Raw genomic sequence first — 15,417 nt, 5'->3', positions numbered from 1 at the left:
ATCCAAAACCTCATTGAACAACTGGAGGCCAGAATGGAGGTTAGAATGAATGAGGCATTGGTCGCCCAAAGGACTACCCTAATAGCTGAACTAGGTGGTGGTAATGGAAATGGAGCTTCAGCCGGGGGAAGCGGACCTGCTGCCTCCAATCAGGGACCCGGCGCTGCACCGACGTCCTCAAACCCTGCCCTGGATGACATGCCCTCTGGAACTGCTTCTGAGCTGGAAGCTCAGAAAATGAGAGAGAAGTTGGAATTGTTGGAAAAGTCTATTACTGCCCTCAAGACACACAAGGAAGTGGTGAACATGGACTCCTTATCCTTGTTCCCCAAAGCAAGATTACCTATAAAATTCAAGATGCCTAACATGGACAAGTTTGACGGAACCACTTGTCCCAAAATGCACCTGAAAATGTATGTGGGTGCCCTCAACCCGTTTGGCCTGAATAGCGAGCTCCTTGGTCAGTTGTTTCAGCAATCTTTGACTGGTGCTGCATTAAGATGGTTTGTGAGCTTGAATCGTTCCAAAATGAAGAATTGGGAGGACATATGCAATGCTTTCAACACGCAGTACCATTATAATATCGAAGTGGATGTTACCCGGAGGGAGCTGGAAACCACTAAACAAAAGAACAATGAGCCCTTCTCCTCGTTCCTTTCGATGTGGAGAGCCAAAGCTGCTCAAATGATCAACCGATCCTCTGAACAGGAACAAGTTGACATAATAATCAAGAATTTACTGCCTGTCTACCAGACACAACTTCAAACACAGTACTTGCCTACGTTCCAATCGCTCATTACGACTGCAACTAAGGTGGAAGACTTAATCCAGTTGGGTCAACTCAAAGAAGACTCATACAAGAAGCAGAATCATGCTGGACTTTGAAAAACTGCCTACAAGACCTGGTTGACAATGGGTCCATCATCCCCAAGGGCAAGCTGAATATCAACCAATCCCTTGCCTAACCATTGGATTAATGCAAAAAAAATTGCTGAACAAGAATTTTTCGATCCTTTCGAACTTTTCTTAGAAATGAATGAAGTTTGTGTTTGAGAAGGTTGAGATCAAACCTCCAAAAGAACAAAGGAATTGTTCAAGACCAACAACAACCTGTCTGATCGATTTAAGCATCAAGAAGAACAAAGTCACTACAGTCAATCCAATCCTAGTCCATCACAGTCCACCTAGAGTCTATCTTTTAGGGTCTAGTTTTTTTTTCTTTTCATTTTCATTTCCATTCAAGTTTTCATTTGTAAATCTAAGTGTCTTTTGTACACAAATTTTGTCTTATCAATAAAAAGGGATCAGTTTACGTTCCAATCATGTTTATACTCTTTCCTTATTCTTTCCTGTGAAAGCACAAAAAAAAATCGAAAAAATAATAATAAAAAATTAAAAAAAATGATGATAAAAAAAAAGGATAATAAAAATTGGCAAAGAAAAATGCATTCATTTGCTCTGCATCAATCAAAGCTGGGGGCACCCTAAGAAGCACCATCAAAGGGGAAGTTTTGAAGGGTAATCATGGAAAGGATCCAGCAAAGGGTACGCAAGACTTCAAACAGTACCGAGGCAAAGCCGATTGAAGGGGTTAGGGCCAAAATGGTTTCTCTGAAAACCCAGGAATGGAAGATGCTCCGACAGAGAGGTGTCTGAATTTTGAGCTTAAAAGCGACAGAATAAAGAAGTTATGTTTGGAATTGGGTTGGGTCTGCACGAAGTCGTAATGCTATCCATACACTACTCAAGTCATCTCAGAATCAAGTTGCCTCGAAATTCTTTATGGAGAGGCTGCTTCTAAGCAAGCAAAAGGAAAAACGGGACAAAAGGAACCCCTAGTCAAAAGGAAGCAAACAAGCAAAAGAAAAAAATGGGTCAAAAGGAACTTCTGCAGAAAAGAAAGAAATCAAGGACAAAGCTAAAGGAAATCAAGTTGTCAAAAACGGGTCAACTGCAAGCTCTCCGTCAAATTCAAGCCCATCAAGGGTAGATGACAAATCATTTCAGCCATAAGGACAAAGATCAAGCGGCTGCTCATATTTTTTAAAAAAAAGCAAGTTAAAAGAAGCAGTCATTTCCACAAATTGGATGACAACAAACACCTTGAAAATCAAGCGCCAAGCATGGCACAAGTACAAGTGTCCTTATAAACAAGGATCATTTCTCAAAACAAGGAAAAGGAAGAGTCTCCTCAAAATTCCTTATGGAGAGGAGAACCATTGAGGAAATAAGTTTCAAATTCAGAAGAAGCTAAAGTTCAAGAAAAGGAATCAAATTAACCTCAAGAATTCAAACATGGCGAAGCCACAAACTCAAAGCATAAAAGCTTCTTCAACAACCAGTGGTAAAACCAATGTGATGAACCTCTAAAATCAATGTGGGTATTCAAAACTCTTTGTGATGAATACAAGTCATATTTCAGTCAACCAGTGGTAAAACCACTACAACAACAAAGTCAGATTCGCCTAGGGTCATCACTATCATACGAGCTCGAGTCAATAAGTTGATTCAACATCAAGCCGGGAAGAAATCCCGCGAAGAAATCAAGTCATAAATGAATTCTGCATCAACATCAAGTCGGGAAGGAATCCCGTAAAGACATCCAGTCGGGAATGAATCCCGTAAAGACAGCAAGCCAGGAAGAAATCCTGCGAAGAAATCAAGGCAGCAATGAATTTTGCATCAACATCAAGTCGGGAAGGAATCCTGCAAAGACATCCAGTCGGGAAGGAATCCCGCAAAGACATCAAGCCGGGAAGAAATCTCGCAAAGAAATTAAGTCAGAAATGAATTCTGTATTAATATCAAGTCGGGAAGGAATCCCGAAGAAATCAAATCGGAAATGAATTCCATAATCAGCATTAAGGCGAAATTGAATTTTGCCCCAGCAGCAAGTCGAAAATAAATTTCGCACAAGACGGAAAGGAATTCTGCACTAACATCAAGACGGAGATGAATTCCGCACCAGCAAAGCACGAAGTTCGCATCTTAGAAGGAACTACGAAAGACCTGATTCTCCCCATCCCCCGAAGAGTTCTTGGAGATACGTAGGCAGCCGCAAAGGCGCGGTCACAAACATAAGTTGGCATCATAAAAAACATTTTCTCTTTGCCAATATAAAAAATAATAAAAAATAATAAAAAAAGAAGAGAAGAAAAGAAAAATAAAAGCTGGAGTTGAAAACCCGAAAGGACGGCTTCAGGCAAGAATTGAGCCCGCTAGGCTGAAAACCCGAAAGGGCGGTCTAGGCAAAAGTTAGGGCAAAGAGCCTGCTAGAGACAAAAACCCGAAAGGGCTGCTACTAGGCAAAAGTTAAGGCAAAAAAAAAAAAAAGAAAAAAAAAGAAAAAAAAAGAAAAAAGTGCTTTCATGAATTCTTTTAGAGAGTCCATTTTTCGTAGGATAAACAGCAAAGTATGTCCTTAAAAGAAAAAAAAATCCCTTTCAAAGGTCTCCTTGGGAGTATATAAATCATTTTTTCCAAGAATCACTGAGTTCCTTCGAGTCAAAATTCACTACAAGAAAAATTTGAGTCTCTAAATCTAGTCTCCAATGAGTCTCTAAAATCAAGTCTCCATCACCAGTGGTCACTCCACAACGAGTCACAAAACTCGAGTCATTCTCAAAAGTTCGTTTTGAAAGCGTCACTCTTTGAGTCATTCCTCGAAAAAAGAGAGAGAGGAAAATGTCAATTCAATCCCTAGGGTTTCCAAAACAACCGTAAAAAATGTCAAACATAATCGTTGAGAGGTAATTCTTTAATACCTCATCTCCACTCGGGCCATCGTTTCTTCGATCCTTTCAGACAAGCGATGTCATCCACATTGTCCGTTTCCTCGAGTCATATAAGTGGCTTTGTTCTCTTTGATTCCTCAATCGATTGGATAAGTACAACACCAATGTTTTGAAGTATTCCATGGTCAGCACCATTCTGGGGGCAAGAAGTGATAAGAACCTTCACCATTCTCCCATCACAGAAGTAATCACGAAATTTTTAGTCTTTTATTAAGAAGAAATTCTATTTCAGCTAATAAGGGCATCAATTCTCTCAAGCAGGGGGCAAAATCCTCCAAGTCGGATTCAGGGGCAAGTGATATAAAAAAAAAACATACATAACCCAGGGTGAAACCCAACCATCGTCAATCTCTTTTACACAAACCCAGGGTAGAACCCGGTTAATGGTTAACCTTTTTCTACATAAAACCTAGGGTGAAACCCTAACCAATAACCAACCGTTTTTCATCCAAAACCAAGCCATTTGATCATTTCGACTTTAGGTGGACCCTTGGTTCTCAAAGGAAAAAACAAAAATAAAACAAATCTCTTTTCAAGCCCTCATTAAGAGGCAAAACATCTTTTCAAGTCCTCTAAGAGGCAAAATCTCTTTTCAAGCCCTCATTAAGAGGCAAAATCTCTTTTCAAGCCCTCATTAAGAGGCAAAACATCTTTTCAAGCCCTCATTAAGAGGCAAAACATCTTTTCAAGTCCTCTAAGAGGCAAAATCTCTTTTCAAGCCCTCATTAAGAGGCAAAACATCTTTTCAAGCCCTCATTAAGAGGCAAAACATCTTTTCAAGTCCTCTAAGAGGCAAAATCTCTTTTCAATCCCTCATTAAGAGGCAAACATCTTTTCAAGCCCTCATTAAGAGGCAAAACATCTTTTTAAGTCCTCTAAGAGGCAAAATCTCTTTTCAAGCCCTCATTAAGAGGCAAAACATCTTTTCAAGTCCTCATTAAGAGGCAAAATCTCTTTTCAAGTCCTCATTAAGAGGCAAAATCTCTTTTCAAGTCCTCATTAAGAGGTAAAATCTCTTTTCAAGCCCTCATTAAGAGGCAAAGACATCTTTAAGTTGAAAACATAAATCCATGCATTTGATCATTTCATTTCAAAGAAAAAAACCAACGGCGGGGTTTCCTCCTTTGCCCATCCTCAAAATTTGCTCCTTCAAACAGCCACTGGCTCTCATAAATCATTTTTATGATAGCCAGTGGGGGGCAACTGTGAATACTCAAATTTTGAGGCTCAAAAAGCCAGTTTTCCCGGACCACAAATAGTTCGGCCGGACCAAAGGCCATTTTGGAAATTTACCGGAAGTATGCCAATATGGTACTTAAAACGTCCGGGACGTCGCGAGGATCGCGAAACTGGTCTCGGAATATTTTTTGGAGGTCCGAAACTCCCAGAAAAGGCTCCGGAACGAAAAACTAGAAAGTCCGCCGGCCATGGCGGCCGCCGCCGCCGGCGACAGCGGCTGCTGTGAACCCCTCCCCAAAACATCAAATGGCATGTGAATGCGTGTGACTAAAGGAAGAAATGCACGTGAATGTATGAGTCGCCACCTTGTTTAATTATTTTAGGGTAAACTAGGAAAAAACTCTAAGTGACTCCAATTTTTAATTAACCTAAGTCTAGGCTAATTATCCCAATGTTTAAGGCATGGTTTGCGAACCCGAGGTGGATCCCGAGACTATGTCATGCTGATGAACTAACCAAAAATGAATGCTTTGCAAGGTGAATGAATGTAGTTGGACCAAAAAAAGAAATGTTTTGATGATTTCGACTTGCCGCCCGGGGTTAGATCCGAACGTGCCTACGTACTTCCGTTTGAATGGAAGATCAAAGTCAACGTAGTTCGATAGGCCTTCTTTGAAGGGCTTTGAATGGGTATGCTTAATGCATGAGTGCGTGTATGCTTTGTGCATTTTGTTTAGGCATTTTGCCAAAGAATTGATTGATTTGATTTTAGGCATTTGATGCCAAAAATGTTGATTTAATGGCTTTTAGCCGAAAGGATTGATCTAGGCAATTAGTTTGCCAAAAAATGATGTTTGGGCTTATTATTGCCAAAAGGTGTTTTGTTGGGCGATTTGTCGCCAAAGTGATTAAGGCATTTGTGCCAAAAGTTGGTATTTGAAGGCTTCTAGCCAGAAGTTTGATTTAGGCAATTTGTTGCCAAAAGTTTGATTAATTTGGGCGTTTGTCGCCAAAATTGATTATGTGAAGGTTTTTAGCCAAAAAGAATGGATTTAGGCAATTGTTGCCAAAAGTTAATGTGATTTAGGCGATTGTCGCCAAAATGACTGTTTGACGGCTTTCAGCCAAAAGATTGATTAATTCTAAGGCATTTTGCCAAAGCTTCTGATTTAAGCGATTTGTCGCTAAAAAGTGGTTAATCTAATTTATAGGCAATTTGTTTGCCAAAAATTGATTGAACCGTGGGCAATTTGTTGCCAAAATGTGATTGATTTAATTGTAGGCAATTTGTTGCCAAAACGTGATTGATTAAGGCTTTTTAGCCACAATTATTGGTTAATTGGACTTAAGCCGGACTGTTCGAAATAAAGGCAATTAACCGTAGTTATTAATTAACGAGGTCTTTTTAGCCGATATTGTCGGATTTAAGCTTATCACCACGATTATTGATTAACCGGGCGTTCGGCCTAAATTTATTTAATTGAGGCAGTTTATTTGCCTAATGATTGACGTGAATGCTTTTATGCAATTGTAAAATTATTAGGAGAAGAAGAGAAATATGCATGAAGTGCTAAAATTAAATAGACAGAGTTTTAGTTCACGTACCTGATTTAATCGACGGCCACTTCTTAACTCCAGGTTAAGCTCCTCGTTAAGGGAATATTAATTAATTTAATTTTAAATGACCAAATAACAAAGCAAGAAAATAATAAAGCTAAATAAAAAATGCAGAAAAGCAGTAAAGAATCGCAAGGAGCGTAAGGGAGAAGGAGCGTCCGTCAACACAGACTGAGTGAGTCAAAATGGAGGCCCCGGGGCCGATTTTATAGGAAAAAAGGAGATCTGAGGGCGGTTCTGCCCGCCCTGGAGGGCGGGGTGGACCGCCCTTGAGGGTGGACTGGCCCGTGCTCTATTTTCCATTCCGGAGGCTTTTTCGGGAGTTCTGGACCTCCAAAAAATATTCCGGGACCAGTTCTGCGATCCTCGCAATTTTCCGGACGTTTCAAGTACCATGTTGGCATACTTCCGGCGAACTTCCAAAATGGCCTTCAGTCCGGCCGGACTGTTTGCAGTCCGGGAAAACAGGCTCTTTGAGCCTCAAAAAAATGGGTATTCACAGGCGACTGCTACCGCCACCTTTAAGGGCGGCCGCCACCGCCGCGGCCGGGAAAACTGGCTTTTTAGCAAAGTCAAATTAATTGGCACGGCACTGTAGCAGGCGTGCTTTCCTCCATTTAAAGAGTTTCACATGCCACCAGCAACATTAGAAGCCTCAAAATTTGAGTATTCACAGTTGCCCCCCACTGGCTATCATAAAAATGATTTATGAGAGCCAGTGGCTGTCTGAAGGAGCAAATTTTGAGGATGGGCAGAGGAGGAAACCCAGCCGTGGGTTTCTTTTTATGCAATGAAATGATCAAATGCATGGATTTATGTTTGCAACTTAAAGATGTTTTTGCCTCTTTGAGGACTTAAAAAGAAATTTTGCCTTTTAGAGGACTTGAAAAAGAGGTTTTCTCCTTAATGAGGGCTTGAAGAGAGATTTTGCCTCTTAGAGGACTTGGAAAGATGTTTTGCCTCTTAGTGAGGGCTTGAAAAGATGTTTTGCCTCTTAGAGGGCTTGAAAAGATGTTTTGCCTCTTATAGGGCTTGAAAAGAGATTTTGCCTCTTAATGAGGGCTTGAAAAGAGATTTTGCCTCTTAATGAGGGCTTGAAAAGAGATTTGTTTTATTTTGTTTTTTTTTCTTTGAGAACCAAGGGTCCACCTAAAGTCGAAATGATCAAATGGCTTGATTTTGGATGAAAAAATGGTTGGTTATTGGTTAGGGTTTCACCCTAGGTTTTATGTAAAGAAAAAAAAAAAAAGGTTAACCATTGACCGGGTTCTATCCTGGGTTTGTGTAAGGGAGGTTGACAATGGTTGGGTTTCACCCTGGGTTGTGTATGTTTTTGCGGGATTCCTTCCCGGCTTGATATTTTTGTGGGATTCCTTCCCGACTTGATGTCGATGCAGAATTCATTTCTGACTTGATTTCTTCGCGGGATTTCTTTCCGGCTTGATGTCTTTACGGGATTCATTCCCGACTGGATGTCTTTGCGGGATTCCTTCCCGACTTGATGTTGATGCAGAATTCATTTCTGACTTGATTTCTTCGTGGGATTTCTTCCCGGCTTGATGTCTTTACGGGATTCATTCCTGACTTTGATGATGTTGAATCAACTTATTGACTCGAGCTCGTATGATAGTGATGACCCTAGGCGAATCTGACTTTGTTGTTGTAGTGGTTTTACCACTGGTTGACTGAAATATGACTTGTATTCATCACAAAGAGTTTTGAATACCCACATTGTGGTGGTAACTTGAGTTGAAGAAGCTTTTATGCTTCGAGTTTGTGGCTTCGCCATGTTTGAATTCTTGAGGTTAATTTGATTGCTTTTCTTGAACTTGATCTTCTTCTGAATTTGAAACTTATTTCCTCAATGGTTCTCCTCTCCATAAGGAATTTTGAGGAGACTCTTCCTTTTCCTTGTTTTGAGAAATGATCCTTGTTTATAAGGACACTTGTACTTGTACCATGCTTGGCGCTTGATTTTCAAGGTGTTTGTTGTCATCCAATTTGTGGAAATGACTGCTTCTTTTAATTTGCTTTTTCAAAATGTGAGCAGCCGCTTGGTCTTTGTCCTTATGGCTGAAATGATTTGTCCTCTACCCTTGATGGGCTTGAATTTAACAGAGAGCTTGCAGTTGACCCATTTTTGACAACTTGATTTCCTGTAGTTTTGTCCTTGATTTCTTTCTTTTGTGCAGAGGTTCCTTTTGACCCTTTTTATTTTTATTTTTTTGCTTGTTTGCTTCCTTTTGACCAGGGGTTCCTTTTGTCCCGTTTTTCCTTTTGCTTGCCTAGAAGCAGCCTCTCCATAAAGAATTTCGAGGCACTTGATTCTGAGATGACTTGAGTAGTGTATGGATAGCATTGCGACTTCGTGCAGACCCAACCCAAACATAACTTCTTTATTCTGTCGCTTTCAAGCTCAAAATTCAGACACCTCTCTGTCGGAGCATCTTCCATTCCTGGGTTTTCGGAGAGACCATTATGGCCCTAACCCCTTCAATCGGCTTTGCCTCGGTACTGTTTAAAGTCTTGCGTACCCTTTACTAGATCCTTTCCATGATTACCCTTCAAAACTTCCCCTTTGATGGTGCTTCTTAGGATGCCCCTAGCTTTGACTGATGCAGAGCAAATGAAAGGATGAATGCATTTTTCTTTGCCAATTTTTATTATATTTTTTTTATCATCATTTTTTTTAAAAAAAATTTTTTATTATTATTTTTTTCGATTTTTTTTTTGTGCTTTCACAGGAAAGGATAGGGAAAGAGTATAAACATGATTGGAACGTAAACTGATCACTTTTTACTGAAAAGACAAAATTTGTGTACCAAAGACACTTAGATTTACAAATTTGAATCGAATGAAAACTTGAATGGAAATGAAAATGAAAAGAAAAACTAGACCCTAAAAGATAGACTCTAGGTGGACTGTGATGGACTAGGATTGGATTGACTGTAGTGACTTTGTTCTTCTCGATGCTTAAATCGATCAGACAGGTTGTTGTTGGTCTTCAACAATTCCTTTGTTCTTTTGAAGGTTTGATCTCAACCTTCTCAGACACAAACTTCATTCATTTCTAAGAAAAGTTCGAAAGGATCGAACGATTCTTGTTCAGCAATTTTTTTTTTTGCATTAATCCCATGGTTAGGCAAGGGATTAGTTGATATTCAGCTTGCTCTTGGGGATGATGGACCCATTGTCAACCAAGTCTTGTAAACGGTTTTTCAAAGTCCAGCATGATTCGGTCTTATGCCCATGTCCTTGATGGTACTCACAGTATTCATTGGCTTTGAAATTCCGGGGCAAGGGGTTTGGTAATGGCCTTGCTTCTAAAGGCTTCAGTAAATTTGCTTTCACTGTTTCTCGAAACACCAAAAGGATTGGCATGCCGAGATCAGTATATTGCCTCCTTGGCTGATTGCTTCCCAAATTCCCAACACGTAAAGGATTCGTGGGGATTATACTGGCTATTTCATTTGTCTCACTGGACCCAGCATGATTTTGCTTCTTGTATGAGTCTTCTTTGAGTTGACCCAACTGGATTAAGTCTTCCACCTTAGTTGCAGTCGCAACGAGCGATTGGAACGTAGGCAAGTACTGTGTCTGAAGCTGTGACTGGTAGACAGGCAGTAAATTCTTGATTATTATGTCAACTTGTTCCTGTTCAGAGGGTCGGTTGATCATTTGAGCAGCTTTGGCTCTCCACCTCAAAAGGAACGAGGAGCAGGGCTCATTGTTCTTTTGTTTAGTGGTTTCCAGCTCCCTCCGGGTAACATCCACTTCGATATTATAATGGTACTGCGTGTTGAAAGCGTTGCATATGTCCTCCCAATTCTTCATTTTGGAACGATCCAAGCTTACAAACCATCTTAATGCAGCACCAGTCAAAGATTGCTGAAACAACTGAGCAAGGAGCTCGCTGTTCAGGCCAAACGGGTTGAGGGCACCCACATACATTTTCAGGTGCGTTTTGGGACAAGTGGTTCCATCAAACTTGTCCATGTTAGGCATCTTGAATTTTGTAGGTAATCTTGCTTCGGGGAACAAGGACAAGGAGTCCATGTCCACCACTTCCTTGTGGGTTTTGAGAGCAGTGATAGATCTTTCCAACAATTCTAGCTTCTCTCTCATTTTCTGAGCTTCCAGCTTAGAAGCAGTTCTGGAGGGCATGTCATCTAGGTTAAGGGCAGGGTTTGTCGGTTCAGCAGTAGGACCCTGATTGGAGGTAGCAGGTCCACTTCCCCCAGCTGAAGCCCCATTTCCATTTCCACCACCTAGCTCAGCTATTAGGGCAGTCCTTTGGGCAGCCAATGCCTCATTCATTCTGGCCTCCATTTTGGCCTCCAGTTGTTCAATGAGGTTTTGGATGTCAGACAGTGATACCATTGGTGCAGTCGGGGTTGTTGGACTTGTAGGTGAGAGCTCAGTTGGTATCTCGGGTACAGGTGGTCTTTGGAGGGATACCTGTGAAAGGACATAGTCAAAATGATTAGACTATCCTATATAAGGTGTTTTCATAGGGTATATGAGATAGTGTGAGGTAGGGTAATGTTGGTACGCTAGGTCTCCTAGGATAGGACCCAATGGGATGTGATATGTAAGGTAGAGTGCTTAGGGCTGGACACCTCGACTTTTCGAAAGACCCTAAGTTCTCAAAGAAAAAATTTGGGCCTTAAGGGCCAAAATGCGAACTTTTGGGCCTTTGTGGCCAAATTGGGAATTTTTGGGCCTCTGGGGGCCAAATTGGGAATTTTTGGGCCTTAGGGGCCAAATTGTGATTTTCCAGCTTTTGAAATGGAATGTTCTTTTTAATGAGATGATATGTCATGAATGCGCACAACATCACGTCATACTTCATTTATGATATGATTCGTATCATTGGTTGCATACAGTCCTAAAGGATAGATTCTATAGGCTATGACACAAATAGAGAATTGGCTTATAAGGGACCCTTGAACCTTGAGCATGGATATACCTAGCCACATGTGAAACAAAGAGTTTCGCGTGGGTCCAACGGTATGCATACTCATGGGCCATCCCCAAAAGGATTAGCGATGGTTTGCGGTAACAGGGAGGACGCTTTGGCTGTCCGTCGACATAATCAAAGAGACCTGCCGATCAGCGCTACTTGCTATCCAGACTCAGAAGTTTGAACAGAGGGAGAAGAAATTCATTTGAAATTCATTTTTTATGCAATGGAGAAAAAGATTCTCAATTCGTGCAAATAAATCGACAAATTTAAATAATTTAAAATAGAATTCAATAAGGTCCAAATTCTCCTTATTGAGTATTCTTAAGGAAAGAATACCCGATTCATGTTAGGGTACCCTGTAAAACAAAGCATAATAAAATAATACCCTAAAGAAGGGCTGGTTAGTTTACACAGCAATTGTAGTCCTCTTTATGCAAAAAGATTACATAATCCCCAGTAAGGTCGCCAAACTGTGAACCCCTCCCCAAAACATCAAATGGCATGTGAATGTCTGTGACTAAAGGAAGAAATGCACGTGAATGTATGAGTCGCCACCTTGTTTAATTATTTTAGGGTAAACTAGGAAAAAACCCTAAGTGACTCCAATTTTTAATTAACCTAAGTCTAGGCTAATTATCCCAATGTTTAAGGCATGGTTTGCGAACCCGAGGTGGATCCCGAGACTATGTCATGCTGATGAACTAACCAAAAATGAATGCTTTGCAAGGTGAATGAATGTAGTTGGACCAAAAAAAGAAATGTTTTGATGATTTCGACTTGCCGCCCGGGGTTAGATCCGAACGTGCCTACATACTTCCGTTTGAATGGAAGATCAAAGTCAACGTAGTTCGATAGGCCTTCTTTGAAGGGCTTTGAATGGGTATGCTTAATGCATGAGTGCGTATATGCTTTGTGCATTTTGTTTAGGCATTTTGCCAAAGAATTGATTGATTTGATTTTAGGCATTTGATGCCAAAAATGTTGATTTAATGGCTTTTAGCCAAAAGGATTGATCTAGGCAATTAGTTTGCCAAAAAATGATGTTTGGGCTTATTATTGCCAAAAGGTGTTTTGTTGGGCGATTTGTCGCTAAAGTGATTAAGGCATTTGTGCCAAAAGTTGGTATTTGAAGGCTTCTAGCCAGAAGTTTGATTTAGGCAATTTGTTGCCAAAGTTTGATTAATTTGGGCGTTTGTCGCCAAAATTGATTATGTGAAGGCTTTTAGCCAAAAAGAATGGATTTAGGCAATTGTTGCCAAAAGTTAATGTGATTTAGGCGATTGTCGCCAAAATGACTGTTTGACGGCTTTCAGCCAAAAGATTGATTAATTCTAAGGCATTTTGCCAAAGCTTCTGATTTAAGAGATTTGTCGCTAAAAAGTGGTTAATCTAATTTATAGGCAATTTGTTTGCCAAAAATTGATTGAACTGTGGGCAATTTGTTGCCAAAATGTGATTGATTTAATTGTAGGCAATTTGTTGCCAAAACGTGATTGATTAAGGCTTTTTAGCCACAATTATTGGTTAATTGGACTTAAGACGGACTGTTCGAAATAAAGGCAATTAACCGTAGTTATTAATTAACGAGGTCTTTTTAGCTGATATTGTCGGATTTAAGCTTATCACCACGATTATTGATTAACCGGGCGTTCGGCCTAAATTTATTTAATTGAGGCAGTTTATTTGCCTAATGATTGACGTGAATGCTTTTATGCAATTGTAAAATTATTAGGAGAAGAAGAGAAATATGCATGAAGTGCTAAAATTAAATAGACAGAGTTTTAGTTCACGTAACTGATTTAATCGACGGCCACTTCTTAACTCCAGGTTAAGCTCCTCGTTAAGGGAATATTAATTAATTTAATTTTAAATGACCAAATAACAAAGCAAGAAAATAATAAAGCTAAATAAAAAATGCAGAAAAGCAGTAAAGAATCGCAAGGAGCGTAAGGGAGAAGGAGCGTCCGTCAACACAGACTGAGTGAGTCAAAATGGAGGCCCCGGGGCCGATTTTATAGGAAAAAAGGAGACCTGAGGGCGGTTCTGCCCGCCCTGGAGGGCGGGCTGGACCGCCCTCTGAGGGCGGGCGTGCCAGCCCCAGTGGGGCGGGCTGGACCGCCCTCTGAGGGCGGGCTGGACCACCTTTGAGGGTGGACTGGCCCGTGCTCTATTTTCCGTTCTGGAGGCTTTTCGGGAGTTCTGGACCTCCAAAAAATATTCCGGGACCAGTTCTGCGATCCTCGCAATTTTCCGGACGTTTCAAGTACCATATTGGCATACTTCCGGCGAACTTCCAAAATGGCCTTCAGTCCGGCCAGACTGTTTGCAGTCCGGGAAAACAGGCTCTTTGAGCCTCAAAAAAATGGGTATTCACAGGCGACTGCAGCCGCCGTCGCCGGCGGCTGCCGCCGACTGCGATAGCGGCTACCGCCGCCTTTAAGGGCGGCCGCCACCGCCGCGGCCGGGAAAACTGGCTTTTTAGCAAAGTCAAATTAATTGGCACGGCACTGTAGCAGGCGTGCTTTCCTCCATTTAAAGAGTTTCACATGCCACCAGCAACATTAGAAGCCTCAAAATTTGAGTATTCACAATTGCCCCCCACTGGCTATCATAAAAATGATTTATGAGACCCAGTGGCTGTCTGAAGGAGCAAATTTTGAGGATGGGCAGAGGAGGAAACCCAGCCGTGGGTTTCTTTTTATGCAATGAAATGATCAAATGCATGGATTTATGTTTGCAACTTAAGGATGTTTTTGCCTCTTTGAGGACTTAAAAAGAAATTTTGCCTCTTAGAGGACTTGAAAAAGAGGTTTTCTCCTTAATGAGGGCTTGAAGAGAGATTTTGCCTCTTAGAGGACTTGGAAAGATGTTTTGCCTCTTAGTGAGGGCTTGAAAAGATGTTTTGCCTCTTAGTGAGGGCTTGAAAAGATGTTTTGCCTCTTAGAGGGCTTGAAAACTAATCGCCTAACAAAACATCTTTTGGCAATAATAAGCCCAAACATCAATTTTTGGCAAACAAATTGCCTAATCATTTCGGCGACAATCGCCCAATCAATCTTTTGGCTAAAAGCCTTAAATCATCATTTTGGCGACTAATCGCCCAACAAAACATCTTTTGGCAATAATAAGCCCAAACATCAACTTTTGGCAAACAAACTGCCTAATCATTTCGGCGACAATCGCCCAATCAATCTTTTTGGCAACAATAAGCCCAATCAAACACTTCCTTTTGGCAACAAACGCCTAATCAAATCAATCATTTTTTTGGCAAAAAGCCTAAACAAAATGCACAAAGCATACACACACTCATGCATTAAGCATACCCATTCAAAGCCCTTTTAAAAAGGCCTATCGAACTACGTTGACTTTGATCTTCCATTCAAATGGAAGTACGTAGGCACGTTTGGGATTTAACCCCGAGCGGTAAGTCGAAATCACTTAAACATTTTTATTGGTCCAATTACATCATCTTCCCTGCAAAGCATTCATTCATTGGTTAGTTTATCAGCATGACATAGTCTCGGGATCCATCTCGGGTTCACAAACCATGCCTTAAACATTGGGATAATTAATCTAGTAATTAGGTTAATTAAAATTGGAGTCAGTTAGGGTTTTTCCTAGTTTACCCTAAAATAATTAAACGAGGTGGCGACTCATACATTCACGTGCATTTCTGCCCTTAGTCACATGCATTCATATGCCTATGATATTTGGGGTGGGGGTTCACAGAAGTGTATCAATACGGTACTTAAAACGTCCGGGACGTCGCGAGGATCGTGGAACTGGTCCCGAAATATTTTTTGGAGGTCCGGAACTCCCGAAAAAGCCTCCGGAATGAAAAATTAGCAAACCTGCCGGCCT

This window comes from Jatropha curcas, chromosome 4 (assembly GCF_041381405.1).
Source record: "Jatropha curcas cultivar XTBG-Jc1 chromosome 4, XTBG_Jcur_1.0, whole genome shotgun sequence".
Lineage (NCBI taxonomy): Eukaryota > Viridiplantae > Streptophyta > Magnoliopsida > Malpighiales > Euphorbiaceae > Jatropha > Jatropha curcas.
This window is presented reverse-complemented; position numbering follows the sequence as displayed.